The 18,705-nt window shown below is 46.8% G+C and overlaps 4 non-coding genes across 4 annotated transcripts; all 4 read right to left on the minus strand.

The window, feature by feature from the left end:
- Positions 1-12,779: 12,779 nt before the first annotated feature.
- Positions 12,780-12,851, minus strand: TRNAP-AGG (transfer RNA proline (anticodon AGG)). The gene has a single exon. It is a non-coding gene; the product is annotated as a tRNA-Pro (tRNA).
- Positions 12,852-13,356: 505 nt separating this feature from the next.
- On the minus strand, positions 13,357-13,428 carry TRNAP-CGG (transfer RNA proline (anticodon CGG)). Its single transcript has one exon. It is a non-coding gene; the product is annotated as a tRNA-Pro (tRNA).
- Positions 13,429-13,629: 201 nt separating this feature from the next.
- Positions 13,630-13,701, minus strand: TRNAP-AGG (transfer RNA proline (anticodon AGG)). The gene has a single exon. It is a non-coding gene; the product is annotated as a tRNA-Pro (tRNA).
- A 199-nt stretch (positions 13,702-13,900) lies between these two features.
- TRNAP-AGG (transfer RNA proline (anticodon AGG)) lies at positions 13,901-13,972 on the minus strand. Its single transcript has one exon. It is a non-coding gene; the product is annotated as a tRNA-Pro (tRNA).
- Between the last annotated feature and the right edge of the window lie 4,733 nt (positions 13,973-18,705).

The raw sequence follows: 18,705 nt of genomic DNA on the forward strand, positions 1-18,705 counted from the left end.
CCACTCAACTACCGCCCCATTTCCCTCACAAGCATTCCTTGCAAGGTTCTTGAACATATTCTGTACTCACATTTAGCTAAGCACTTACACAATAATTCATTTTTTACAAAAGCACAACATGGTTTCCGAAAAAACTTGTCATGTGAAACCCAGCTTCTTTCTTTTACTCACAGCCTTCATCTTATTCTCGACAAAGGTTCTTTCGCAGACTGTGTTTTCTTTGATTTCGCGAAGGCCTTCGACAAAGTGTGCCATAAATTACTTCTATTTAAACTTAGTAAACTTAATCTTGATCCTCACCTGTTAGCATGGCTTGAACATTTTCTGTTAAATCGGTCACAGTATGTTGTGGTTGAAAATCATATGTCCTCATCTAATCCTGTAGACTCTGGTGTGGCCCAAGGATCTGTTATAGGCCCTCTTCTTTTTTAAATTTATATTAACGACTTAGCCAATGACGTTTGTTCTAACATTTACCTTTTCGCAGATGTCTGTGTTATCCTCCGTGAAATCTCGGACAAATCTGATAACAAATTCTTACAAGACGATATAAACGCTATCTCTAACTGGTGTGACGTATGGTTAATGCAACTTAACGTAAGTAAATGTAAATGTATGCGTGTAACTCGCAGCCATATTCCTCCACCGAACTATTACCTTAATGATACTCCCCTGGAGGTCGTAACATCGTATAAATACCTAGGCGTCCACATAACCTCATCACTTTCCTGGTCGTTGCACATCGACAACGTAATTAACAGTACTAATCGCATGCTAGGTTATCTTCGCCGAAACTTTTCTTCTGCTCCTACATCATTAAAATTAATTCTATACAAAACGCTTATTAGGAGTAAAATGGAGTACGCTTCATCCATCTAGGACCCGCACCTCGAAACCCTTACTCAATCACTCGAACTAATCCAAAACAATGCCGTACGTTTCATTCATAGCAACTACAGCCGTACATCAAGCGTAACTGCCATGAAAAACTCTTTGCTGCTTGCTCCTCTCTCAGCCCGGCGTAAGTGCTTTCGCCTTGCTTTATTTCATAAACTATATTTCCACAATTCGTACCTACGCGATAATCTAATATCACCTCCTACCTACATTTCCTCTCGCATCGACCATAGCCATAAGGTTGGAATCATTCAGTGCAGCACCAGAACCTGTAACGAATCATTCATTCCTAGGACCTCTCAGGAATGGAACCACCTTCCCGGCGCAGTTGTCGCAATCAAGGACAACTCAAAGTTTCGTTCGGCCTTATCAGACATCATCACTCCCGGAAGCAACTAACTAATCACATTTGTTGTTTATTGCTGCTTTGTTTATTTACTTGTGTATGTTTTTTTTTACCCACTCCCCTCTGTAATACTTCGGTCTTGAGGGTACAATAAAATAAATAAAAATAAATAAATGTACTGGAAGCATCACATCACGGAGATCTTTGTACAATTGTTTCTTTGATACTATAATGAGATAATCAAACGAGAAACGTACTCGAAGAATCTTTAAAGCACATACAACTTCGCGTAGATACCCGCACAAACCGCTTCCAGTAACGCCACACGATGACACAATAAACTCAGGGAGAGCGTTCTGCAGTCTCACTTGAAGCACTGCTCGCAAAAATGGGTCATGCTGGTCCCGCAAGAAAATAACCCTTGAGACAATCTGCCTCAGAAAAAGATTAGCTAAGCCAAGCCCTCCTGCTTTCAGTGAGCGAAATAAGTTGAGACGACTTGTGCGTTCCCATGTTGAATTCCATACAAGCGATGCAAGAATTCTATGCAATTTCTGCGCACTAGTTCGTGACATAGCGAGCACCTGCAACACATACCAAATTCACGCAACAAGGAACGTATTGCAAATAGTTGACCTGGTAAATATGGATAATTTTTTTCCGCCCCATTTCGTAGCTTTCTGGCGCATTCTCTCAGCTTCTTCTCTCCAGTATTCTGTAGGCTCATCATACCAGTTTAAAGGTGCTTCTAGATATTTTGTAGGAGAGACTGTCCACTGTAAATTTTCAAAGACATTAGGCTTCTCATCCCAGCTGCCATGCCAAAAACCGGCGCACTTCTCCCAGTTAACAGCGCTTCCAGACATTTTTCAATACGTTCGAGCTTGTTTAACAGTTTCACGGACACTTTCTTTATCCCCACAGAAGACGGCTACATCATCCGCATACGTGAGAATTTTGACTTCACTGCCCATTAAACGGAAAGCGCGTATTTTCTCATTGTGTATAGCTTTTAAGCAAAAAGGCTCCAAGTAAATTGCGAAGAGAAGTGACGAAGCTGGGCATCCTTGTTTTATGCTTCTACATAAGTTAATATTACCAGAGAGTTCTTTATTCACTAATATGTTAGTGCTACACCCTTCGTAAGACAGTTTTAATCCTTCTAATATAATGTTTCCAACATTCACGTGCTCTAGAATAGAAAAGAGCACACTGTGCACAACACGGTCGAAGGCCTTCTCCATGTCTAGTTGCATCATAGCAACTCTTCCTTCCCAGGCATCGCAACACTACAGAATACTTCTTGCCACATGTATGTTATTGAGTATCGACCGGCCTCTTATGCCACAAGTTTGGTGTGGGCCTACTACTGATGCCATCACTGATTGCAACCTTCTTGCTAACACCTTCATGATTATCTTATAATCTGCATTGGATAAAGTAATGGGGCGACACGACCATACTGAGAGCAACTTTACAGGGTCATCGCATTTCGGGATCAGCACTGCATGGGTTTTTCGGAAAGAAGGCGGCATGTATTTTACTTTATAAGCCTCGGCAAGAACACGGTGTAAAATGACTGCTAGTTCATGCTTAAATGCCTCGTAGAAAGCTGCGCCTAGGCCATCAGGTCCGGGCGCCTTTCCAGGTTTGAGTTCATCAATTGCGGTTTCGACCTCAATCAACGTAATCGGTTCCTCGAGAACTGTCTTGACGTCATCATCTAGCCTCGGCATTAAAGGCAAGTATTCGCTATCAAAGCCAGCTTCTACCGCTCCTTTGCAGCTCAACAACTCTCTGTAGCGTTCGAAGAAGGCACGCCGTATTGTAATACTATCGCGACTACGCACGTTGCCGTATTCAATTTCTTTTATTTCATTTTGCGATGCGTATCTTTTCTCTTCGCTCAAAGCGCGCCTTGTGGGCGTTTCCCCGAGCTACAAATGCTCTGAGCGCGCACGTATCACTGACCCCCTATATCTCTTGACATCAATGATTTCAAGCTCATTTTTTATGTTCCTTATCTCTGTTGACAACTCTTCTGGCTGTGGGCATTTTATCGACAACAATACGTTAAGCTTATTTCGTAATTCATTTTCTTTTCTTTTTTCATTGTAGCGTAACACAGAGGCTCTTTCAATGGCTGTTATTTTAATTTCCTGTTTACACTCTTCCCACATCGCTATAAACCCCGTGGATTCACAAGCAAGCATCTCTCGTACACGTTCTTTTATAAACGCGAGAAAGGTTGCGTCGTCCAGAAGCTTGACGTTGAATTTCCATAAGCACCAATTAAAAAGGCGGTTTTCTTTTCTCTTGCGGAGCGAGAACATTACAAGACTGTGGTCGATGAAGGATACGTGCCTCACGTCATAGCTTCTACACAACGGAACCAGTCTCGCTGATATATAAGCTCGATCTAATTTCGCGTGACTGCCCCGTTAGAAAAGCGTAAACACAGCATGCTTTCCACTGCAAAAAACCGCACCAATGTCTTCTAATTCACGCTCTCGGGCTGCTGCGAGCAAGAAACCTGCACTTTGATCGCGTACAAGCAAGTTGTTATTCCGGTCGTCAGAAAAACACAATTGAAGGCTCCCAGCAAGATAATATAGCGCTCAGATTTCAAATAGACATCAAGTTTTCCAAAAAAGTCACGGCGTTCTCTTTCGTTATTTGGGGCGTATATGCAAATTACCCGCCACTCCGAATCCCAGAGTGAAAAGTCACACACAATCATTCGACCTTCATCACAAACAAATACAGATTGCGGAACACTTTCTAAAGATTTCCGCAACAACAAAACACACCCACCGGAACTGCCGACAGCATGGGAAACGCACGCACTGTACCGCGCTCTAAATGTTTGAACCATTCGGTCGGTGCGCTCTTGACTTTCAATTTTTTTTTCCTGTAGAGCGACTATGTGAAAATCATTTTCTTGCAATAACCGGCTGACCTGGTACTGCCGCCTTTTCGCGCCCAGGCCTCGGACATTGAGCGTACCAATGCGTAGCGCTATTACAGATTTTGAAGCCATTTCCTTAATTTTTTTAGAAGAAGAAAAACAAGCATACTAGTTCAAGCGAACCCATACATCCTGTCATTTCTCGGAACGCGCACAATTCTTTTTTTTTTATTTAATGCCGGTCTTTGACATAACACAGAAAATACAAATATTACACGCATCGCAGAAATCCAAAAAGACGAAAAAAAAATACAACAATGCCATCGGTCCGTATAGGACCGGCGTTGTCAAATTAAAATTCCTTCATGGCTGTGAGAGCTTCTAGCCTCGACAGCCAATCCGGTGGACATTCTTGCATTTTTTGTAGATCAACAAACCGCGAAATAGATTCTCTGAAATATATATGAACCGGCCGTGCGTCGGGATCACAGTGGTACCCAGACATTCGCGCCCGCCATATACAGTGGAGAGCATTCAACATAATGAAGTCATATGGGACCCCGTCTTCATCCTTAATAGGCAGATACCTGATCCCTTGAGGGTTTACAGGTAATTCTTTCTTCAGGCTTCGCTTCAAGACGTCCCAGAAGAACACAGCAGCCCAACAGTGCAAGAACACATGATCTATGGTTTCGGGCTTCTTGCAGATCAAGCAGTGAGAACCCCAGGGTACGAGACAGCCTCGTTCTTCCATAAACGTCTTCACGGACAGGGTTCCAGTGTGGACCCTAAAAAAGAAGGATTTTACCCCTGGTGGCACCTGCATGCGTTTAACCCGTTTAAGGACGTCCTGTCCTTGCCCTCCACTGTACATAGCTCTGTATAACGGCACTGGGAAAACAATGTCACACACATCTTTATACAGCGTTTTCCTTTTCACTTGACACAGGTAATCACTTGAAAAACGAACAGTAAGAAAACGCACACTGTCTACCACTTCCTTAAAATAGCCACGAAGTCTTCCGGTCATGCCGGCCGTACTGACAACATGTGCCGGCAATGCGTCGGTCAATCTGAGTTGACATACTGTGCGCAGAAAAGGATCGCGCACATCGCGGAAAAACAAAAATCGGTTTACTAGTTGTCGAACAAAAAGATGCGCCAAACCCACACCCCCGTCCTTCACTCTTCTGAACAGATTTGTTCGACTGCACCTTTCCCAGGTTGAACCCCAGATGAACACCGCAGACACTCTGTGCAGCTTTTGCACATTTACTCTAGAACAATACAACGCTTGTATAACGTAGTATAACTTGGCGACTAAAAAGACGTTACAAACTGTCGCTCTTGCAAAAACAGACAGGTTAGTAGCTTTCCATTTTTCTACTTTTTCTTTAATTTCACTTGTTTGGTTCCTCCAATATTCATCACTGCTATTGTAACTGTCTAAGGGAATTCCGAGATACGTCTTGGGAGTTTTCACCCAGGTCACATTCGCAAAATAGTCTGGTGCGGACAGCCAATCCCCATGCCACAGCCCGAGAGATTTGCCCCAATTTATTCTGCTACCCGTGACTTCACAGAAGTGTTTGACTATAGATATTGCTTCGGTTACACTTGGTTTATCTATGCAACACACTGCGATGTCATCTGCATACGCAAGTAGTTTGACTTCTGTCGCTGCTAATCTAAAACCACGTATTATGTCATTTTCATTCATTGCCACACACATGGCCTCTATATAAATAGCAAACAGAAGTGGACTGAGGGGACAGCCTTGGCGCACTGAACGCATAATGTTAATGGGGGCCCCCAGTGCCTTGTTTACAATTAATCTGGTTGTGCAATTCTTGTACGCCAAGGCCACGCCCTCAGTGATGATGGAACCGACATTAACGTGATCCAAGATGGCAAACAAAATAACATGCGCGACACAATCGAAAGCTTTCTCGAGATCGAGCTGAAGAACTGCAACGCCACCTCCGGTGACGTCACAGCACTCAAGTACACATCGCATCTTATGAATGTTAGAGAAAATAGTTCGCCCTCTGATGCCACAGGTTTGATGGTCTCCTACTATTTCTTTGATGACGCCTTGGAGTCTGGTAGCTAAAATCTTCATAAATATCTTGTAATCAACATTTGTTAGGGATATTGGCCTATAGAATGACACTAATTTTAGTTTATCTATTTCATCACTCTTGGGTATTAGTATGGTGTGCGCTTTTCCGAAGGAAGGGGGCAAACATTTCTGCTGATACGCGCCATTGAATACATCTGCCAACAATGGAGCCAATTCTCTCTTAAATGCCTTATACCACCCAGCGCAGAGACCGTCAGGTCCAGGCGACTTTCCCGGGTTCAAATCGTCGATTGCCTTTTCGACTTCCCCCTCAGTTATTCTGGCTTCTAATCCTTCTTTCAAATCATCACTTATTCGCGGCATGCGAGTAAGAAAATGCGCTTTAAAACCATCTACATTCGCTTCCTGATATGCAAAGAGCGACTGGTAATACTCGAAAAAGGCACTCCCAATGCTCTCATTGTCTTCAACGACAGTCCCGTTCATTAGAATTTCATCGATGTGGTTTCGCCGTCCGTGCGCCTTCTCAAGACCCAGTGCCCTTTTAGTGGGCGTCTCCCCTGCCGCTAGTGCATGTGCTCGCGCACGCACGATGGCGCCTTGATAACGCTCTTTGTCGAACTGTTCAAGTTTTTCCTTGATGTTCCGCACGTCGTCTTTATATGTACCAGGCTCTCTACACTCAAGCGTTATCAGCTGCTCCAACAGTCTTCTTAAGCCCTTTTCTTTCATTTCCCTCTCGAATTTTATGCAACTCGATCTTTCCATGGCTTTAATTTTAACCTTCTGTTTAAAGCATTCCCACTTCTCTGTTATTGTTTCCGTTGCCTCATCGAATATTTCATTAACCGCATCCCTTACTGCTTTTACAAACCCCTGATCATTTAGTAACAAGGCATTCATTTTCCACAGATCCCAATTAAAAGCATGTTTCGTTTTCACTACACCTATGTGGCATTTTACAAGGCAGTGGTCCGAAAACGACACGGGCACAACACCATAACTATGGCATCTTGGAATCGTGTCCAATGACATGTACATTCGATCCAGTCGTGCGTGACTACTGCCCTGAAAACGAGTAAAAGTCACTTCCCGCCCCCCTTCCAGGCACTCGTAAACATCGTCAAGTTCATTTTCCGCTATTAGTTGTGATAATACGCTACAGCTTTTGTCTCGCACACCGGCATTATTCACTCTATCTCTGGCATTCAACACACAATTAAAGTCCCCTAACAACATAACGCGCTTCTCACAATGGACATACTTAGAAAGGTTCGAAAAAAACAAGACACGCTCCTCCACTGAATTCGGAGCATACACGCATATGACACGGAATTCAACCTCGCATATCGAAACATCACAAAAAACAATCCTTCCAGATTCGCATGAAAATACACTTTGAATCTGCAGTCCAGGCAGCTTCTTAACGAACAGAATGCACCCCGCGGACGTGCCTACCGCATGGCTAACCACCGCAAAATATCTGTGCGTGAATCGTCGCACCATGCTCCCGGTCTGCTCCTCTCCGTCAACCTTAGTCTCTTGGACGGCTAGTACGCCTATGTTGTGGTCAGTGGCCAACCGTAGGACCTGGCTTTGCCTACGACTAGCCGCCAACCCTCGCACGTTCAATGTGGCAATATTAAGGGACGGTATTTCAGCCATTTTCAACTAGCGGGAAAAGCAGGCCCGGAGCATGGTGCTTACCGTTCACGACTAGCCCTCGGCTAGCCGCCTCCGGGACCTCCCGGCTTCTTGGTGTCGTTAGGCGATGGCGTTCTGCCCGCAGGTTTCCTTTCGGGTGTTAGATTCGGCTTTGGCTTGTAGCCCATCCGCCTTCCTTGAGGCGCCTTGGGCGGCGGCCCCTCGCTTGTGCTCGTCGCACCGTCGTCCCTTTCTTTGGTCTCGTCGTGGGGGCGCTTGACTGGGGCACCGAGAGTCGCAGTCCGCTCACCGTCGTTGACATCCTTGTCCTGCAGCAATGCCGTCGTGTCGTTGTCGGGCGCCTCTTCGTTAACGCCCCCCGTAGGACGGCTCACTGCAGGGAGGTCCTGTACCGGCTTGCCCGCCTTATCGGCAGTCTCAGCTACTGAGGCTTCTGCGCCGGCAGTCGATGACCCGCTGACTGCCCCTATCGGAACCACGTCTCCCGTTCCCTTGGCGGCGTCCTCCGTTTCGACCACGTCCATGACGTGCTCAGCCGCAACGTCACTCGCTGCTGGTCCTGTCACGGCGGCGTAGGATTTGACGCAGTCAGCGTCAACGTGGCCGAAACGTCTGCACCTGGAACAGCGCGGGACTTTGCACTCCCGGCGGACGTGCCCCGTGCCTTGGCAGCGCAGGCACTGCATGGGTCGACCGGGCACGACCACCAAGGCCAACTCTCCACCGACGCGAACCTGATGAGGAAGGTCTTCCACCTTGACGCCGCTTTTCAGCTTGAGGAGCACAGTCCTGGTGGTCGAAGTCTTGTCGCCCATGCCATGGACGCGCCACCGTTCCCGGCTCACCTCCTCCACCTTGCCGAAAGCCGCGAAAGCAGTCCGGACTTCCTCGTCGGCAACGCCGTACAGCAGCCAGTGAAGCCGAAGCTTCACCTGCTGGTCCTGTGGGTCCACGATGACGCACCGTCGTCCCTTCACTTGCAGTTCTTTGAAGGCCATAAGGCGTTTCGTCGCAGTGGCATCAGTCAGGGTCACCGCCCAGACGTGGTTGATCTGGTACGCCCCTATGCATACCACGTCCGGCATCAGTCCCGTCGGCAGTAGGGCGTCTCTAAAATCTTCGACCTTGTATGGTCTGGCACGTACTATCGGCCAAAAAAGTAAACGGACCACGGCTCAAGTGGCCGGAGCGGCTGCGGGGCCACACCGGGGCGCTGCTATCTTGCTGCGCGCGCTGACGGCGAGAGTGCCCCGGGTGACGCCAGACTTCGCCCTCACTCTCGCGCGGTGCCTTGTCACGCTTGATAAATTTCTAGTGCGCCGTACGGTTGCTCTACTGCTGGCAGTCGCGACGAAGGAAACCGTGCATCGCCGGTAGTCCAGCACATGGCGCTGTCGCACAGGGGCGGACGGCAGCCCGACACCAAACCGCGGCACTAAGAAGGAACGGAGACCCGTCCTGATTGTTGTTTTGTTTATATTCACCGTATCTTTTATATTAGTGCATGTCGCCGGCGTCCACCGCTGCTCGATTTTAGGTAACATTGCGCAAGTAACCGCAACGGCGGCTACCGTGACGCGCGCTCTTTCACGTCATCGCGATAACTTAGAGTTGGAAGCGCTGCGTAGACGTCCGAAACTATGGCGGCGGCGCTCTCGATGCCAAGGCGAGTAAGCCAAGTCATCGCGGTCGACGGCAATTTTTCATCGCTCTGAGGACCCCTTAAAGCCACGGAATGTTTCCATGAATAAACTTTCATTAATGTCTATAGTTATTCCTATTCGTCTTCCCAATTATCTCTTCCTGGCCGTGCTTTTGTAGAGAGAGAGAGAGAAAATAATGCAGAGAAAGGCAGGGAGGTTAACCAGAGGTAGTTCCGGTTGGCTACCCTGCGCAGGGGGAAGGGTTAAGAGGGATAAAAAGAGAAACAGAGAAGAAGGGGGAGATAGAAAGGGAGACAAGCAAAAACAAAGCGCGTACACTACAGAGCGGTAGGAGGCGGCATTCTTAGAGTCTGGCGTGAAGCCCCGTAGACCGCAAGAACCTTACTAGCGCGTGTAAGGCCTTCAACGCGGATGTCCTATCGGAGCATTGGCCTAAAGCTTTTAGTTCTGAAAGTGGACGATTGTCCAACTGGTCCAGTACACTGCACATCACTTGTCTCTCAGCATTGTATCGCAGGCAGACACAGATAATGTGTGCGAGCGTCTCGTCGATGTTACATGTGTCGCACGTGGGGCTGTTGGCCATTCCTATGAGGAAAGCATAGGCGTTTGTAAAGGCAACGCCTAGCCACAGACGGTAGAGCATGGTCTGTTCACGTCGTGGTAATCCAGGCGGGAGGTGCATCCGTATGTCCGGAGACAATGAACGCAACCGACACATGGTGAAAACATTTGAGTCCCAGAGGGGCAAAGTACACTCACGGGACATCGATCGCAACTCAGCCGCAGCGTCTGTTCGCGAAAACGGAATGACGACTCGCTGACCACTTTCATGTGCAGATCGGGCGGCTTCGTCGGCGTGGTCATTCCCGCTGATGTTGTCCGCTGATGTGCTTTTGTAAAGTTTCATTACGGCCTACGCATTGTAGTATCTAATAAAAGCAGTTTTCAGAGGCGTCGCTGATGTTAATATTAGACATACTACTGGAGACAATGACGGAATAGTGATCTCGACATATAAGCCGTGCCCGCAGTAAACCTTGCCACCTGCGACTATCGCGCCGGCGTGAAAGAGCGCATGTCACCGCAGCCGCCGTTGCGGCTACTTGCGCGACGTTGCCGAAAATCGAGCAGCGGTGGACGCCGGCGACATGCACTAATATAAAAGATACGGTGAATATAAACAAAACAACAATCAGGACGGGTCTCCGTTCCTTCACAGTGCCGCGGTTTGGTGTCGGGCTGCCGTCCGCCCCTGTGCGACAGCGCCATGTGCTGGACTACCGGCGATGCACGGTTTCCTTCGTCGCGACTGCCAGCAGTAGGGCAACCGTACGGCGCACTAGAAATTTATCAAGCGTGACAAGGCACCGCGCGAGAGTGAGGGCGAAGTCTGGCGTCACCCGGGCACTCTCGCCGTCAGCGCGCGGAGCAAGATAGCAGCGCCCCGGTGTGGCCCCGCAGCCGCTCCGGCCACTTGAGCCGTGGTCCGTTTACTTTTTTGGCCGATAGTACATCACCGTGTAAAAACACGGTGTTCAAAGCCACTCGTCCTTTTGGCAGCTGAGGCAGAATAAACGGATACTCATTATCGTTGTCGGTGATCCTGTTTCCGCGACCAAAAGTGGCCGCCGCCGCTGCTCCACTGGAGCCCATGATTCTGCTGACCGCTCAGCTCGGCTGCCGGAAGCAGAATGAACGCGCACAATTCTTTCCTAGGCAAAAGCGACCGAACTTTACAATTGTACTCTGCAGCCCGTCCCTCACCTCGCATACAGGCATTGCTGGGCGACGCCCTCGTTATTACGGGGGCGCCTTCGGTACCGGCGGAATATGAGGCTTTGGTTTGAAAGAAGGACGGTGGTACGAACTTTCGTTCCTGGGCGGCCCCTGTGCCTTCCCGCTGCCCCCTTCGTCACCTTCGGAAACTTGCGTGTGTGGGCATTTCGCAGATGAGCTGCTCGCGGCGTCCATGTCTTCTTGGTCGCTACTTGGCGAGGCTTGAGTGGTGTCAGAGACGTCTTTGACGGAGCACGTTGGCGTAGCGGTAACCTGTCGTTCAGGTGCCACGTCACTGTTGTCACTTCCAACACTTTTCGCAAGTTCCTTCTCGGACGTTTCAACAGCTGCCGAAGTAGGTTGTCTGTCCTTGATTCCCGCAGCCTCCGCCGCGTCCACCTCGTCCATGATGTGCTCGGTGGGGTCCTCCCGGCTCCTTTGTCTTGCTACGCTTGCGTAGGTTTTAGCGCACTGGTTATCGTCATGTCCGAACCGCCGACAGAGCTTGCCCCGTGGGACGCGGCAGTCTCGGCGAATGTGCCCTGTTCGCTGACACCGCAGGCAAAGCGGCGGTCTCCCCGGTACCACCACAAGGGCCGTAATGCCAGACACTCGTAGCTGGTGTGGCAGGTCGTCCAAAGTCACGCCACCATTGAGCTGCAGATTAACCGTCCGTGTCGAAGAGCCCTTATCGTCGAGTCCTGGTACACTCCATTGCTCTCTGCAAACGTCCGTCACTTTTCCGTACGGTGCAAGAGCAGCGCGCAAGTCTTCATCTTGTATGCAGTAAAGCAGCCAATAGAGCCTTAGGCGGACAGTAAGGTACTCGGATCTATCATGAGGCAGCGGTGATTCTTTACAGTAACATCAGTTACGGCGAGCAACTTCTTCATTCCTTCCGCAGTCTTGAAGGTCACCGCCCACACGTCGTTCATCTGAAACGCCCCCAAGGCAACCACCTCGGGGAGCAGTTCCATACGATCCAATGTATCTCGGAAGTCCTCAGCTCGAAACGGCCTGGCTTTAACGCTGCCGTGAAGAAAAACAGTATTTAAAACAGACGAACCTGATGGCAGTTGTGGCAAAATAACGTCATATTCCGTAGAATCCTGTGCATCTGTCCTGTTACCGCGGCCCTGCTGGGCCGCATTCGCCGCACCAAGGGAGATCGACATTACACGACCGTACACTACGGTGGCCGGAAGTGCAATAGACCATCGAGCCGATGTCTTTTTCCATTTGCGGCACGTGTACAGTATGGTAACATCTTGGCTCTCAGCAAAAACGAAGATTTTGGCATCTTTGATCACCTTCGTGCTGAGAAGAGAATAGGAACGTACTGAAACATATTGAAAAAAAAAAGAATCGATAATGTTCTTCGGTTTTATTTAAACATTTCTTCATATGCCGGCTGAAATTAAAACGAGCAATAATAACGGGCTCGTCCGGGATTTGAACCCGGGACCTCTCGCACCCTAAGCGAGAATCATACCCCTAGACCAACGAGCCGACGACTTTTCCCATTTGCGGCACGTGTACAGTGTGGTAACATCTTGGCTCTCTGCAAAAACGAAGACGCGGGCATCTTTGTTCACCTTCGTGCTGAGAAGACAATATGAACGTACTGTATGCCATGTATGTTGTATGTACCCGCTGACCCGCTGACTAGAAAATGTGTTATTAGGCGACAGTATCGTTTCTACTTTGGAGACTTTCGACTACATAGGTGTGGAGACATTTGCCATAGTCTTCCTGTGGAAACGTTGCTTTATAAGTCCTGGTGTTTGTGTGAAATGATTATTTGATATGTAACCGTGAACCCTGAATGATGTATGACGGAACCACCCAAGAGATAAGGAGTAGCCGGCGCCTTAAATTGCGCGCCAACATCTCCTTATATCATATCAATAAAAATTTAAAAAAAACGTACTGTAAAAAAGAATGGACAACGTTCTTTAGTTTTATTTAAACATTTCTTCATATGCCGGCTGAAATTAAAAAGAGCAATAATAACGGGCTCGTCCGGGATTTGAACCCGGGACCTCTCGCACCCGAAGCGAGAATCATACCCCTAGACCAACGAACCGACGTCTTTTCCCATTTGCGGCACGTGTACAGTATGGTAACATCTTGGCTCTCTGCAAAAACAAAGACGCGGGCATCTTTGATCACCTTTCGTGCTGAGAAGACAATATGAACGTACTGAAAAAAAGAATGGACAATGTTCTTCGGTTTTATTTAAACATTTCTTCATATGCCGGCTGAAATTAAAAAGAGCAATAATAACGGGCTCGTCCGGGATTTGAACCCGGGACCTCTCGCACCCTAAGCGAGAATCATACCCCTAGACCGACGAGCCGACGTCTTTTCCCATTTGCGGCACGTGTACAGTATGGTAACATCTTGGCTCTCTGCAAAAACGAAGACTGGGCATCTTTGATCACCTTCGTGCTGAGAAGAGAATAGGAATGTACTGAAAAAAAGAATGGACAATGTTCTTCGGCTTTATTTAAACATTTCTTCATATGCCGGCTGAAATTAAAAAGAGCAATAATAACGGGCTCGTCCGGGATTTGAACCCGGGACCTCTCGCACCCTAAGCGAGAATCATACCCCTAGACCAACGAGCCGACGTCTTTTCCCATTTGCGGCACGTGTACAGTATGGTAGCATCTTGGCTCTCTGCAATAACGAAGACTGGGCATCTTTGATCACCTTCGTGCTGAGAAGAGAATAGGAACGTACTGAAAAAAAAGAATGGACAATGTTCTTCGGCTTCATTTAAACATTTCTTTATATGCCGACTGACAGTAAAAAGAGACAAATACTAACGGGTTCGTCCGAGATTTGAACCCGAAACCTCTCGCACCCTAAGCGAGAATCATACCCCTTGACGAACGAGCCGGTTTTTTTTTTCTTTATTGCCGGATTTCTCCTCGTACAATGAAGATGAATTCTTGTTTGAATTCGAGATACATACACTTAAGTTGTATTAAAAACGAGACTCGCACTTTGTCTCGTGTTGTTAGGTTAGTAGGGCTCTTGTGGTAGCAACTGATCAAACACAGGTAGCCATTCTGGAGGATCGGAAAGTGTCCTGTAGACGTCGCGGACGTACATGACAGCTTCTCTGAAGTACACTTTTGACGGTTGTGATTTAACATTCTCGTGTCTTACATCCATTCGCGTCTTCCATACACTGTGCATTGTCAACAACATCAGGTGATCACACGGCACGTCCCCTGTCTGATCAAACGGCAGAAATCGAATCCCGTGAGGTGTAAGTGGAAGTTGCTTTTTTAGTGTCCTTTGTAATATGTCCCACAGAAAAACAGAGTCTGAACAGTCTAAAAATACGTGCTCGATGGTTTCGGGCTTATTGCATATTGTACAGTTAGTACTCCAAGGGACAAAATACCTTTTTCTTTAAGCCAGGGTTTTAGAGGGAGCGTGCCGGCGTGAAGAAAGAAGAAAAACGTCTTGGTCGACGCTCTAACAGGCATTTTCTTAACGCGACTCAAGACATTACGTTGTCGTCCTAGTACATATAATGAACGATAGATAGGCACAGGACACATTACATCAATTTTAAGTACAATTTAATTAAGTACAATCAAGTACAATTTTTTCTTTGTTACAGCCGAGAGATGTCCTATCGAAAAGTGGCTTTTCAAAGAACGGAAAGCATCAACGACTTCTTTCATAAACCCTTTCAATCTAATAATAAGAATATTTGGGGTTTTACGTGCCAAAACCACTTTCTGATTATGAGGCACACCGTATTGGAGGACTCCGGAAATTTTGACCACCTGGGGTTCTTTAACGTGCACCTAAATCTAAGCACACGGGTGTTTTCGCATTTCGCCCCCATCGAAATGCGGCCGCCGTGGCCGGGATTCGATCCCGCGACCTCGTGCTCAGCAGCCCAACACCATAGCCACTGAGCAACCACGGCGGGTGCGCCTTTCAATCGAACATGATTAGTAGAGTACGATGACACTATGTATTCGGGTAATGCCTGGCTCAAAAATTCTTGACAAATACTCTGCAGGAAAGTATCGTTCTGTTGCCTCAAGAAAAAGAACCGTGTAACAACTTGTTTAAGAAATAAATGCGATAAGCCTAGCCCCCCCGCTTTTAACCAACTGAAATAAGTTCAGACGACTAGTACGCTCCCAGTTCGACCCCCAGATAAAAACAGCAAACAGTCTGTGTAACTTTTGCACAGACATCCTTGCCATGCAAAGTACTTGCATCATATAGAAAACATTTATTACGATGAAAATATTACACGCAGTTACACATGTAAAGATTGAGAAATCGCGTCCGCCCCATTTGGTTGTTTGGGATTTAACCCGGTCAATTTCACCCGCCCATTGGTCTTTGTTTCCGCGATAGTGTTCCAAAGGAATGCCAAGGTATTTGCCTGGTGTATCAGTAAACCTTATAGCTTCGAATTGTGTCGGCCTCTCGTCCCATTCACCGTGCCAGAATCCTAGGCATTTTTACCAACTAATGGCGCTTCCAGTTAGGCTGCAAAATGTTTTTGCTTCCGTAATGGCACTTTCAATGCTTTTTTTAGCGCGGCAAAAGATTGCGATGTTGTCTGCGTATGAGAGGATTTTAATTTCGTGCGTTAAGAAGCGATAACCGCATATCGTTTTGTTGTTCAGAATTTTTAAACAGAACGGTTCAAGATATATGGCGAATAGCAGGCTTGAGGCTGGGCATCCTTGGCGCACACTAGACCTTAGTGGGATTCCTTCGCTAAGCTTTTTGTTAATGATAACCTTAGTAGTACAGTTTTTATATGCCATTTTCACACCTTCATGCTGCCTACGTTAACTTGTTCTAGCACTGCGAACAGAATGCCATGCGCGACTTTGTCGAAAGCTTTCTCTACATCTAGTTGAAGCATTGCTATCTTTCCGGAAAAAGCGTCACAACCTTCTAGTAGGCTTCTCGTGGTATGTATGTTTGTGAATATGCTTCTTCCTTTGAACCCGCATGTTTGATGTGGGCCAAATATAGCTGTAATTACTGACTGGAGTCTTCTTGCTACTACTTTCATAAAGATTTTATAATCTACATTTGTCGAACGTATGGGCCGATAAGACTCTACCGACTGCAATTGGGAAGGTTCATCGGTTTTAGGAATTAGAACTACGTGACTTAGTTTGAACGATGGAGGCATTTGTTTACTATCGTAGGCTTCTGCTATAACATGGTATAGTATTTCTGCTACTTCCTTCTTAAAAACTTTATAGAACGCTGATTCGAGGCCGTCTGGCCCAGGCGTCTTCCCTTTGCTCAAATCTTCATTTGCTTGTTTGATTTCATCTCTAGTAATTTGTCTTTCAAGCTCTAGTTTAATATCCTCGTCAAGTCTTCGCATTTGCTTAACATAGTCGTTTATAAATGTATCATTTCGGGATCGAATCCCGGCCATGGCGGCCGCATTTCGATGGGGGTGAAATGCGAAAACACCCGTGCACTTAGCTTTAGGTGCACGTTAAAGAACCCCACGTGGTCGAAATTTCCAGAGTCCTCCACTACGGCGTGCCTCATAATCAGAAAGTGGTTTTGGCACGTAAAACCCCATAATTAATCATAAATATATCATTTACTTGCACTTTGTTGCCGAGCAAACTACGGTATCGCTCCACAAATTCTGTTTCAATGACGCTCTTATCTGCCGAGACTTCTTTTTGGCAGCGAATTTCATTTATTTCGTTTTTTGTCGCATGTCTTTTTTCTTCGCCAATCGCCCTCTTAGTTGGTCTTTCGCCTAACCAAAGCCTCTCTGAATGCGCTCTAATAACAGCGCCTTTATATTTTTCTTCTTCCATCTGTTCCGTCGATCCTTTAACGGCTTTGACTTCACTTTTAAACAAACCCGGTATTGTAGTCTCTGCATTCAAAAGGAAATCAAGTGTGCACTGTAGTTCTTTTTCCTTTCGTTTTTCTTTGTGTCGTAGTATGCAGTTCAACACTTTCTCGCGCGGTCACATGTTTTATCAATTTTTTAGCTGAGTGATTATTAGAGATTTTAGTTTTGACGCAGACACTGTACTTAGACGCACTTTTAATGTTTTTTCCGTGTTATTCGTTGGTAGTTATTCCCATAGTCGTGCGGGTTTTATCACTGACTGGGCCTTAGGCGTTTGAAGTATGTTATGTTTGGGATAGTTTGGTAGTGAAGCGTAGACGGTACTTTTTATGTGTGGTTTGTGTCCCCGTTGGCTTGGAAAAAGACTATACTAGATCAATTGCCTCCCGTGCTGATCCACGTGTGGTTCTTGTTTGCTCATTCGATATTATGTGCCAGATAAGAGTCCTGAGTGGTCGATAGATTGCTGTTTTTTACTTCTAAAGTTTCATGAGCGACTCGGCGTGAATAACCAACATAAGGCAGGCTTGTTGATAAAATAAACTTAGTTGTGAGTGGCGCCGGTCCTGTCGTTTGTCTTCTTCTCCTTGAGTCCTGGTCTGCTGCGCCTTGCCTTTACTACTTCAAGTCTTGAATTGTTCCCAAGCCTCGGTGAAATTTGTGTGACTCGCTGACACTATTTCCAATTTCTCGCGTACTATTTGCACAAATGTGTCATCGGTTAAAAGCTGTTCATTTAATTTCCGCAGTTCCCAGTTGAATGCAGAGACTTTGCGCTTTCTACCTATTTCAAACATTACGAAGCTGTGATCACTAAAACTAACATGTTTCACGGCATAGTTACAACACAGACACAACACCCGAAGAGATACAGACGCGATCTAATCGTGCGAGGCTTTCGCCCTGAAAGTGGGTAAATTGCACTTGATTTCCGCGGAATATGTCTCCATCAACAAGGCCACATTCATCCACCAACGCCTTAAGCTGTAGGGCACTTTTGTCCCGTATTGGTTCATTCTTTACTGAGTCTTCGGGCATGCAAATACAATTAAAATCGCCAAGCAAAATGAGTTGCCTGTCACACTTTAGAAAGCCAGCGACACAATAAACAAAAACTTTTCTTTCTGAAATTTGGTTCCGCGCGTACACACATATAATTAGCCATTGTACTTGGTTTAAATAAAAGTCGCACAATGGTAACCGTCCGTCATCAGAGGTGATCACACTCTCCTCAACGATTCCGATACCTCGTTTCAGAAAGCTAGCACAACCGCCAGACTTTCCAACGGCATGGCAAAAACAAACGTTGAAATCTAATGCGTAAGTTTGGACCATGCGGTCCGCCTGCTCCTCGCTGTCTATTTTTGATTCCTGTAAGGCTAGAATATCGACGGTATTTTCTTTTAGCAGACGTCTTAACTGCACTTGCCGCTTTCTTGCCGTGAGACCGCGCACATTCAGCGTGCCTATTCT

This window comes from Dermacentor albipictus, chromosome 1, assembly GCF_038994185.2.
Source record: "Dermacentor albipictus isolate Rhodes 1998 colony chromosome 1, USDA_Dalb.pri_finalv2, whole genome shotgun sequence".
NCBI lineage: Eukaryota > Metazoa > Arthropoda > Arachnida > Ixodida > Ixodidae > Dermacentor > Dermacentor albipictus.